Here is a 12,676-nt window from a genome sequence, read left to right on the forward strand (position 1 = left end):
CCTTGGAAAAAATTACAGTTGTAGTTCCTCCTTGCTTTCAGCAATTTACAGTAGCAGAAAAGCAAGGCCTTTGATGTTACAATGCCAGTTCAGTCAATCACCCAGACTGTTGCCTCCTTAACAACTGAAAAGGCTGCTGTTCTTATTCAGGAACCATGTTTATCTAGCCTCTCAACAGATACCACTCCATTGTGGTTACACCTGTGATGCAGCTACCTGCACCACTAAGACAAAATGAGCCACCCCGTCAGTGGCAAGGTGTACTGACAGGCCTTAAATAAACAGGCAGAGGACATCCCTACTTCACAGACTTATTATAAAGCATTGTTGAATGATACATTGTCTTGAGATTATTATAAATGAGCACACTTGTACATGACTGATGTCTGACATTTTTGAAATGACTCTTCCTGAATTGTTTCATCATGTGTGTGTGGGGGTTTGGGGTTGGGGGAGAGACCCAAGGGGGGAGTGTGTTCATGTAGTTCATTACATCATTTTACATACTTATCCATAATTTTCACAGAAATAATGCAATTTGTTGCTATTTTCATCCATCTTTTCAACAGTACCTCTTTAAATAAGGAGATTTGTACAGTATAATATGATACAACTTGATATCAGTTACATGCATCATTTTAATATTGCACCAGTGAAATACAGAGGCATGAATCTGTATGAAAATCTTTGACTTTCATGGAAATAATGCATATCTTTGAATTTCACATGGAGATTATATAATTTTTTGCTGTATTCCTTCGGTTTGGCACCATTTTACACCTCATTATAATACTATGCTCTCAGCAACTGGAGAGAACAGAGGTGCTGTATGAACCACAGCTGGGCTGGTTTCACTATGATGGATGTAGTTTTTATCTGTTTATTTATTGAGACTATTCTTTGACTGGCTGCCTCATTTTAATACTACACTCAGATTGGCTGGAGTGGCATGAGAGAGGAAGGGGATGCACGCACAATTTCGTAATGCTTTCAGAGTCATTACCCGAGCCCTACTTTTTCCAATGCAATAATTACAACTTCATGACAGAGTGAGCCAGGATCTTCATAGCTCTACTAGATGTGATGAGAAATGCCAAAGATAACTAGACAGCTACCAAGCATTCTCACTATAACACAACAAATTCAATTACTTTTTGGAAATGTATTATATTCACCAGAAATATCTAAGAGTATCATCAATGAAAACAAAGAAAATATCCAATTAACTGCACTGTGTACTATTAAGAGAATAGTAGAGAATTGGGATTGATTACTGAACATTGCAATAACATTGGAAAAAGGAAGAGCCCATGCTCATAATATTCTAAGAATGTGGAAGGAATGCACTGGTACCTTTCAAAGGAGGCCAGACATGGATTTGAATTATCATCATCCCAAACAATGCTGGAGTTCACCATATAAGGCTGACTTTAATATTCCACATTACTATATATATACATGGCTCACATATATGTACCTTGTAATGGGACAGTTATCGATACCACTATCAACATAATAAATTTCACTGTCACCCATCTCTCTGGATCAAAAATCAGAAGTGTGCACAGTTGCTCCACCTGCTAGGGTGTGAGGATGAGCTTTTGGACTCTGCAGAAACATGCACAAGTAACCAGTCTGTGGCATGAGTAAATTCAAGATGGGACATGGACCCATTGGCATGAATAGTATTACAAATTGTTTATTTGAAATAATATTGTGATATATATTTCTTCTAAGGACAACCACAATTAGTTTAAAATGTAATGGCTAACTCACATGGCAATATAAATACTGTGCCTGTTTATGTTGCTAAGCCAGTTGATAGACTAACATCAGGAGCACTTTTATATACTGAAAATATAATAACCTCAATCTTGTAAAATCAGTAATTAGAAGAATATTGAACAAAGAACGCATACCAGACACAGGCAGTCACGAACGTTATTACAGTGATACAGGCAGAATAGGAGTAAGGAGAATTGGAGTAAATTATTCTAGTATGGTTGTCTATAGAGAATCTGATGCTAAGTCAAAAAACACAAACAACAGGCACAGAAAATGAAAACTAAGATAGAATCATGGAACACCTGTACAGCTTACAAGCTTATCAAACCAACAAATGATGAAACAAAGATTATAAATAGAGCAAAATAATAAAAGCTTTACACTAAGAATCCAACATACATAAATAATTTCAAAAACAACAAAATATTTTAAGAGCTCTGCAACAGACAAGTTGATATAAATCAACCAAATATTTAACATGTGGCCATATGGTTCCAGGCAACTACCTTGACTAACAAATTTTCTTTCATTGCACATTCTGATGTGTAACCAGATATAGCATTATAAATTGTGATTTACATTTCCACATGAAAGATAACACAATTTCCTACCTATAAACTACACACAGCACATTAGTTCATGGCTTTCAATAAAACTTTAAAATAACATAACTAACAATAATCACACTGTTTAGCCTCTTGCAGTATACTGAATTGTCAATCTAGTTACAGACTTCAATAAACAAATTTCAGTTAAACTGCACTTGTTTGATTTTACCCGTATAGTTACTAATCTTAATTCTTGCATTATCTGTACAATATATAGCTTTCTGTACACTGATAACATTACCTGGGTAAAGGTCACGTAATCCAACATGCACTCTACCTCCCACATGAACTACTGCACATTTCCTTAAGTTGTCAATGAATTGAAAACAACCTCTTATAAATATCACATTGGTCACTCTTTAATAAATACAAAGATATGGGTCTTGATATCACAAGACAACAGGGCTTCCATAAACAAAACATACATGTTACGTCTCTTACCAGTGGGTGTTAATGTCTACCCCTGAAAGCTACAAAAATTTGTAATATATATCCCAAGGACATCACGTTAGTGTGACATCTCATTAGCATGTATTAAACAGGCCGCTTCACACTACATGACACTGTGATGGAACTGGAAACACTGTGATGGATTTCCCACAAACTTCACATTTGTGTCGCAACTGCAACAGTATGTATAACAATCCTCAATAAAAGATTTCCCTCAAACTTCACAGTTATGTGGCCTTTTGCCAGGATGTGCTAATGTGGCTTCTGAAGTTTATCATACACTCACAATAAACATTTTCTTATCAAAATCAGAATTGTGAGGTCCTTCGCCAATATGTAATAAAGATTGATTCTTGAATATGATCATAATTCAGGGTTTCACACAAATGTCACAATTTCAGGGCATTTCGGCAGTATGGTACACGGAAAGCAAGATCTGCCTACTACAAAAGAAATACAACTGATATTCATCAGTTTTATAAGTAAGCTGTTACAACACACTTAAGATAAAGATCCCTTCTCAATCAGATTGGAGTGAAAAAACTTTTGTATACGATTTTGTAGTTTTCTTTCTGCAAATCTCACCACATTTATATTTCTCACGAGCAGTGTGTAATCCATCTCTCATTACAGACAACCTCAATTATGTTCACTCTTTCTTAAATGCTTGCTGAAGCCACTACGGTGCAAAGTACCTCACAACATTATATGCAGAAGCACACCATGAATGTGAATAAAAACATGCTTTATGTGCCTGTATTTTCATGAAAAGATCTGCTTCCATGAACTGCATGTGAAACCACAAAATTCATTTTCCTTCAAGCTGTTATTATTTTTAGTACATGCTGCATTGCTCTCTCAAGGGGAAAGTACTTGTGCTAGAGTGCCACTTCTACCAAAATTTATCTGCAGACACCTCCAGATCTTCAAACAACATTCTACTGGTAGCATTGGTAATTTTCATTCACCTGAAAGATAAATAGAAGGGAAATGAATATTTAATTTGTTGAACACAGAAACAAAATCTGGCTAACCACAAAATTCTTGCTTGTAATGGAGATGTATTTCAAGTATGCACATGAGAAAATTTATAATCATTTAAAGTATATGAGATAGAAATTGTTTCACTGGTGGCACGCTATTCTATAATTATTTGCATTCTATATTACTGATAATGACAACTTCAAAAGAAACATTTAAAAGTAACAACATACTCAGTCATAAAACATGTTTTTGCTGATGAGTTGGTTATCCAAGATTCGTAGTTTCCTATCGGTCATCAAATACTTTTAAAACTTCATAATGTAGTAAACCTTGCCAATAAACAGCTCTGAACAGCAAAATACAACTCAAGAATCAAAATACGGATAGCATTCTCTTGCATGGGCAACATGAAGTCTCTATGTGGTTCTACAATTATATATAAATGTTTCATTTTCATTGACTGGTTTTGTGCATTTAACAAATATTATAAAACAATGCCACTCTCAAACAAGTACAATAACCAAAAAATTATAACAATAATTTTAAGAAATTAAAACAACCCTTATGTGACATTGATTCTCCATTTAAAAGAGCATAAGCTGTCAACATGACTGCAAGATATTGGTGCATACTAATGATAAATGTCTACGGTTGCCTCAAAAAGTATATTTCTTGTATTAGTATAATGGCATTTCACACCCTGCGCGTCCTGAATTTCTTATATCAACTACTTAAGTCTGCTTACTGATCTACAATACAAGTATGTTTAATTCTCTGCATCTGATGGGAACAGCCCAACATACAATATTTAATGAATCTTCACAAATTGAGTTTTGTGTATACAACTCTATGCATGAAACACGTAACCTATAAACATTCACTTTAAGGAATGGCTTCAGACCAGTCCAAAAGTTGCCACATGAATCTGTCAAACAACGAACAAATATGAAAACTAACACCACCGTCAGCATCCAATATCACACAAAAACATCGTCGGCATTAAAGCAAAGACATGAGAAATGTGATACTGCATGAATATAGTATGCATATTCATTCCTTGTTCACATGGAGAGGAAGATGACGTTTGAATCAATACTAGTGAATGTCTGCACAAGGATTGTACACGTTTTGTCAAAGCACATTCTCCTCGAGATAGAAACTGGTTCTGTAACACACCTTGAAAGTTACATCATGAAAAGTTATAAATTACTGTTCTACTTAATTGCAGGTTATGTGCCAAGAGGGCATCTCATTATTTCTCAAACTAGAAGGGAAAACTTTTACATGGCTGGATAAATTTGCTCCCTGCAAACTCCCATGTGGTGTGTGGCAAAGGATTCATGGCATACCTGCACATCTTTAACTCCTTCTTTGTTTTGTACATGAGAGTAGATATAAAGAAATACTATTGGTACCCAACCACAGAAGTGTTTTATACGTAGTAACATGTTTGATCCCTACTGGAGTTAGTTATTGTGATTTTGAAAGTAACACTATATTATTTTCATTCATTATCATCCATTGTTTTATTGAGTTTTTTTGTGTTTCTCTTAAGCTAACAAAACAAATTCATCATGAATGACTCTTCAGCATCTTTTCCAGTAATCAGACCTGGCAAGGTACACACGAAACATACAATACTCAGAACTATAGGAGGAGGATGTTTTAATTACTTTGAAGGTGAATTATGCAATGTTACGATTAATTCTGAGATATACTGGTCTAACCTTCACATTCCCAAAAGCGTTAATTTGACCATAAATGTAAATCACTGATGTTAGCTACTACCAGATAGAGGAGGGTTGCTGCTAATTTTGGTGTCCAATTGCTCATACAGTAGTGAATGAAATTACACGTTATCTTCACTATTTGTGCATTACCTCTCACTGATTTTTAAAAATATAGCATCATCCAGTCTCTGGATAAAGCATCAACATTTTCGACTTTTTCTGCAATTCTCAAGAATTTTCTAGCACTGTGAACTCCCTGTATACAATAACAACCTCATTTATTATGCTTTGGAGCAATACAAATGCTATCTGGCAACCTAAAAAGTTATATTATGAATAGCACTGATCCCGTCGCACTTACTAGAGATACTCCATGCTTGCTTCTAATGGTGTCTCTGCACTAAAAACAATGCACTGAGTTTTATTACCACAAATTCTTCAGAATACTCATGTACCTGATTTGTTACTCTCTACACAAAATTTTTGCTTAAATTGGTTAATATTGATCAAGGCTTTTCATGAATTTAACAAATGCACTACTACCCTACAACTAGTTATCAAAATCCTCCTGAAAACCATCATAAAAAGTGTAAACAAGGTGGCATAATTATGGGGTTTGATGAAACTGTAGTGTTTTCAGTTGACAAAAAGACGTGTAAAATATGTGGGGAAGATGAAATGTTTGTGGACCTCATACAGAGACATTACTTCATTATCACTGTGGTGGTGTATTCTATGGAATAACATATACTAAATGTTAACTTTATCAAAGGAATTACTGTACAAATTCTGTGATCAAATTTTGCATGTGTAATTGGAATGGATAAATCAAAATGCCATGCTGCCATAATTACATATCAGGAATCTAAATTTATTTTATGTCAGTAAAAGGAGGATCCTCCTCTGTTTCCAACAGCTAATAAACATAAACATGAATTTGTATATGGTGGCATTTCCCATGAAAACGATCTACATTAAAGTAATCCCACACCTACAACTACAGTACAAAACACTGAGAATGTGCATAACATTGGAATGGAAGAATGCAAAGTACATTTGTGTAAAATGCTTGAAGCTATAACTAATGTGAGACAAAAGAAGTGCAGCACACAGAGTAGCCATTTTAGAAGTAATGAACTTTTGTTTCCTAACATATTTTTATTCAAGATAATCGAAGAAAACTTTTTTCATCACACACTTTGATATCTTAATGACTTTTAGGGTGCAGTACCTCAGTTGAGAAAAATGGAAGAAGGATCACTTTGTTGTATGTCTGTCCAACTGATGAAACACTTTTTTTTTTCTCAGGAACATCTATAGGTATCAAGCTGAAATTTGTCACATACTAAGGTCAATGGTCCCTTAGTGATGTGAAAAATTCAAGTTCTTTACTCAGTGAAATCAAAACATATGGCCAATTAGGTCACATATTTTGATACTCGCAAAGTCACTGAGTAAAATCTACAGGGTACTTCCTGTTGACTTAGAATCGGGAAATTTGAAAACACAAATGGTGTCACAGTACAAGCAAAGGAAAAAATCCGAGATTTGTTAATACATAATTACACCTGTCTGCCCATCCATCTGTTAATACCCCTTTTCTCGAGAATGAGTATAGGTATAACATTGAAATTTAGGTCAAGTACAAAGGTCTATGGTCCCTTGGCAGTGTAAAAAAAATTAAGCTTCTAAGCCAATGCAGCGAAACCATTTGTACATTTATGCCACACATTTTGATAAAAACTCACACATCAAAGCCTATAGGTGAACTATCTATAAACGGTATAAGTCAGGCCTGGTGGTCTAGTGGTAAAGCATGTATCTGGAATATGAGGAAATGGGCCAGTGGTCGATTTTCCTGCCCAGTCGGGAAAAGTACAGAGGATGGTTATGTTTGTCACTGGGAGATCCAATGTGGAGGGTGATGGAGCTCCTCAGGCAGATAGCAGGCAAAGTGGGAAACAATTCCAGTGTGCATTTGGTATGTTTGTAATGAGGTCTCACTCATGATGTGGAGGAGGCCCTGCTGGCGGCTATCGAGTGGACTGGGTGCAACCGGCTGCATGTAGTGCCACATGAGGCATGAATGACATCTGCCGCTTGGGTTCTGAGGCCATCCTTGACTCCTTTCGGCAGCTGGCAGATTTGGTAAAGGCAACTAGCAATGCACACAGGGTGCAGGCTAAGCTGTCTATTTGTAGCATCATACCCAGGGTTGATCATGGTCCTCTGGTTTGGAGCAGAGTGGAAGGTCTAAACCAGATGCTCAGAGATTCTGCGATGGATCAGATGCGAATTTCTCGACCTTTACCATCAGGTACAGAATTGTAGGGTTCTGCTTAAAAGATCAGTCATGCATTACACACAGGAAGTGGCTACTAGGGTAGCAGAGTACATGTGGTGTGCACATGGGGCTTTTTTAATTAGAGAACCCTTCCCTTGGTATCAAAGACGATTTGCCTGTTAAATCAACCACAGTGACAGTCCCCGCAAATCACAGGAAGAAAATATCAATATGATTTTAGTAAATTGTAGGAGCATTCGAGGAAAGGTCCCAGAATTAGTATCGCTTACTTAGGGTTATACTGCACACACAGTATTGTGAACAGAAAGCTGGTTGAAGCCAGATGCCAATGACAATGAAATCCTAAGTTCAAACTAAAACGTTTATCATAAAGCTAGGTTAGTCGCAATGGCGGCGGTGTATTTATTGCAGTAAAAAATTCGATAAAATCTAGCGATCAAACAATGGCCAAAAATCGTGATCGGATGCTTTTAGAGACCGCCTGGGTCGGGATCTGTAGTTGTAGGGCACTTCTGACAAAACTTACTGAATATCACTAGTAATTTTCCTGGTCATGGCGTTGTAATAGGGAATGACTTCAACTTAACAGGTATAGATTGGGAGTGTCGTATGGCATTCTTCTGAATGTCCAAAAATTAATTTAAGCAGATAGGGAACCAACTCGTCAATGTAACGTTTTAGACCTCCTGGCAACAAACAGACCTGAACTTACCGAATCAGTAACGCAGAGGAAGGTATCAGTGATCATAAGTCTTTGACAGCATCTATGATGATGGGTCCTACAAGGAATGTTAAGAAAGTTAGGATGATATATTTGCTCAGAAAGGGTGACAGGATACAAATTTCAGAATATCTGAGCAGTCAGCATCAAACATTTGGTGATTAGGGCAAAGATGTGGAGAACAAATGGAAGAAACGTAAAGGCATTGTTCAATATGCCGTAGACAAGTATGTTCCGAGCAAGGTTTTAAGGGATGGGAAAGATTCACCATGGTTTAATAGCCGTGTTTGTAAAGAGCTACATAAACAAAGAGCACTTCATCTCAGATTCAAGATAAGAAAAAACCTAGCTGACAAACAAAAGGTGAACGAAGTAAAAACGACCGTAAGGAGAGCAATGAGAGATGTGTTCAATAACTTTGAAAGTAAGAAGTATTCACCCGACCAGACCAGTACCGAAACGGAAGTTAATCGAGAGAAGGCCAAAATACAGAATTCAGTCTTCCAAAGTTGTTTCACCGTGGAAGACTGTAACACTGTCCCTCCTTTCAATCACCATACTAACGTCAAAATGGCAGATATTGAGATAACCAATTGTGGAACTGCCGTCAAAATGTCAGATATTGAGATAACCAACTGTGGAACTGAAATTCAGCTACAATCACTTAGTAGTGGAAAGGCATCATGTCCAGATGAGATCCTAGAAGATTCTATAAACATTATGCGAAAGAACTTGCTCCCCTTCTATCCGTAATTCTTTGTAGATTCTTGAGCAATGAAAGGTACCTAATGACTGGAAAAAAGCATAGGTCATTCCCGTTTTTAAGACAGATCAGCACAATTATAGACTTGTATAGTTGCCATCAGTCTGTTGTAGAATTATGGAACATGTTTCATCCTTCAAGAATTATGACGTTTTTGGAAAATGGACATCTCCTCTATAAAAATCAACATGGATTCTGCAAACAGAGATCCTGCAAAACTCAGCTTGCTCTGTTCCTCCATGAGATTCACAATGCAGTGGACAACGGTGCACAGGTTGATGCCCTGTTGCTTGATTTCAATAAGGCATTTGACACCATTCCCCATTGTCATTTAATGAAAAAAAAAAAAACAAGAAGCTTACAGATTAGATTATTAGAGCAGACTTGCGAATGGACTCAAGATTCTCTTGCAGATGGAACTCAACATGTCGCTCTTAACGGAACAAAATCGACAGATGTAAAGGTAATATCCAGAGTACCCAGGGAAGTGTGATAGGACCGCTGCTGTTACAATATATATAAATGATCTGGTAGAAATTGTGGAATGCTCTTTAAGTCTATTTGCATATCATGCAGTTATCTATACCAAAGTAGCAATGCCAAAAGATAATAAGAATTTGCAGAATGACCTGAAGAGAATTGATAATTGGTGCAGGTTCTGGCAGTTGAGTCTGAACGTAAATAAATGTAAGATACTAAGCACACTTTGGAAAGGAAATCCACTACTGTATAGCTACACTATTGATGACAAACAGATGGAGACAGTGTCTGTCGTAAAATAGCTAGACATAACTATCCAGAGCGACCGTAAGTGAAATGACCACATAAAACAGATAGTGGGATAAGCAGATTCATCAGAAGAATCTTAAGGAAATGTAACTCATGCTCGAAAGAAGTGACTTATAAGGTGCTTGTTCACTAGATTCTTGGGTACTGTTAATCTACCTTGGATCCTTATAAGGTAGGACTGATTGAGGAGGTAGAGAAAATCCAACAAAGAGTGGCGTGTTTCAGCATGGGATCATTTAGCTGGTGAGAGGGCATTGTGCATCACAGAGAGATCTACTATTTAAATTTCAGGACAGCACTTTTCAGTAATCTGACAACTTATTACTTCCCTCACATATATCTATCATATTCACCATGGGGAGAAAATTCGAGAAATTAAAGCCAATACACAGACTTCCCGACAATCACTCTTCACAAGCACTACTCGCATGTGGAACAGGGTTGGAGGGATCGGTGAGTGGTACTGAAAGTACCCTCCACACACACCATTAGGTGGCTTGTGGAGTATGATGTAGATGTATAGGAGAGATTGCAGGATCAAATCTTGGTTGGATCGAGGATTTAGTCTCCATTTTAACCAAATCTTCACCTCTCAATGATATGAGAGACAACCATCGGTCAAATTGCACATTACACTGTGTCCCCTTTCCCCAGTTGGATAACTGCAGCAGGTTAGGGACACAGAAGCTGCCAAAGTCAATCCAATAGGAAGTCTTGCATAAATGCCACTGATCCACATAAAATTATTATTAATATATTATTATTATTAGCTAATTATTACCTAGATGATGAGTCCTACTGGCATTTGTCCACTTTTTCTACAAAGTCACCATTCAAATTTGTACATTATTCATAGCACTCCACAAGCCTTTATGTCCATCTGTATACTCTGTTGCCGCCAAGTTGCTGAACTTGTCAGTATTGTCTTCATTCAGTTCATTGTCATTTCCATACTGCTCTCCACCCAAAACATCCTTCCATTCGGAAAGAAAGCTGGTAACCATTTCAGAGTATGTCCGGGCTATAACTTAAATGTTCAAAAATGTCTCACTTAAACTGAGAAACTAATCCTTCGTCAACCAAACAGGATGTGTGAGAGCGTTACTGGGAAGAAGCCAGGAATAATTGGTGATGGGTGTGGCAGAAGGCTGCTACATTTATAGTCTCTCTCTGAGGCATAAAGTAGATAAACAAGAAGTCCTTTTTCTCCAAAAACACTGTGGTCATAACTGTTTTGGTTCTCTGGATTTTTCTGGTTTTGTTAGGGGTCATGTATAATGCATTTCCACTGATTGTCATTTTGTTTCTAGACTTTTATGTAAAACCCAAATGTTGCTACAAGTAATAATGTGGTTCAAAAGCTCTGCAACATCCTTCTACTAAGTGATAAAAGCCAGGGTAGATCCCATTCATTTTTGTGTCAACCCTTGCAAGATCAGTTTGGGCAGTACTTTATGCTCACATTTTGTAAACATTGCAGTCCAGTTAGTTGCTTTATATTTTAAAATTTTGAAAAAACTCTTTATTGTTTTTAATTAATTCTTCTACCAGATTCCGTTAATGTTTTAAATTTTTAATTAAAGTTGGTCCAAAAATTTAAGTGCCAATAGTAGGTAGCACTTTCCCCAGTAAATGTCATATTCAATATTTCCAGGTTTAGAGCCTTATTCACATGCCAATATCTATTTAAAAAGTATGCTGAGAGCAAAACTCAACAACAATGAACGAAATTTGCATTATAAATTTTTTGTGGTATTCATGAAGTCAGTACTACAGATTACTGAAAAATGTGCTCATACTACTGAGAGAGTGACAAAAAGCATTTTCAGGTTCTGGACCCTATTTGCACATCAGTACCTCCTAAAAAAGTATGTTGTTAATATTACCAAATCAAAATTAATGAACTCTGCTTTTTAAAACTTTTGTTAGTGTGAGCACAAAGCAGCTTTCCGCCTTGGTAATGCGGATTATGGAAAATGCCTTAGTATCACAAGGATTTATGTATTAAAAGTTGAGTAACCCACCTGGTTGAAACTTTCCTTAAGAAGAATTCCAGGAAACCATACAGCTCAGTCCACCAATAATGGATCATGTATTCTGCTGAATTTTTTTTCTTAATCGTAGATAGGAGTTTACAGCTGAATATCGCTCTCATCATTCTTGGTCATGAATATTCGCTAGTCCCCATCAAACAGGATGCACTGTTTTCTAACTTAAGTATCATTTATTACATTTCCTTCAACTTTGTTAATCAGTCCGTAAATTTCTATTGGGTAGACCTTCTTACCAATTATAATCCACATTACTCATTGAACATGACAGTTTGTGGGTTTATTCACATTGTCACACATTTTAAAATCACACTAATACACAGTAAGCTACTGTTCTTGCATGCTGATAGTGATGTATTGAAACAACAATTAATCAGGTCTATGACATGGTGACAGGGATGGGAGGAGCTGCATGGCTAGTCTGATCAAAGGTTTTTTAGTTTTACAGTGATGCTTGTATGAGGGGTGTTCAGTAAGTAATGCAATACTT

The 12,676-nt window shown here is 36.7% G+C and overlaps 1 protein-coding gene across 4 annotated transcripts in view; it reads right to left on the reverse strand.

The window, feature by feature from the left end:
- Nucleotides 1-628: 628 nt before the first annotated feature.
- LOC126295198 (uncharacterized) overlaps nt 629-12,676 on the reverse strand; it is a 289,435-nt gene continuing 277,387 nt past the window's right edge. For all 4 annotated transcript variants that reach the window (XR_007552409.1, XR_007552414.1, XR_007552413.1 and 1 more), the window contains one exon: nt 629-3,811. The gene's annotated coding sequence lies outside the window, so the exon portion shown is untranslated. The remainder of the gene's footprint in view (nt 3,812-12,676) is intronic.

The sequence above is a fragment of the Schistocerca gregaria genome, chromosome 11 (genome assembly GCF_023897955.1).
Source record: "Schistocerca gregaria isolate iqSchGreg1 chromosome 11, iqSchGreg1.2, whole genome shotgun sequence".
Lineage (NCBI taxonomy): Eukaryota > Metazoa > Arthropoda > Insecta > Orthoptera > Acrididae > Schistocerca > Schistocerca gregaria.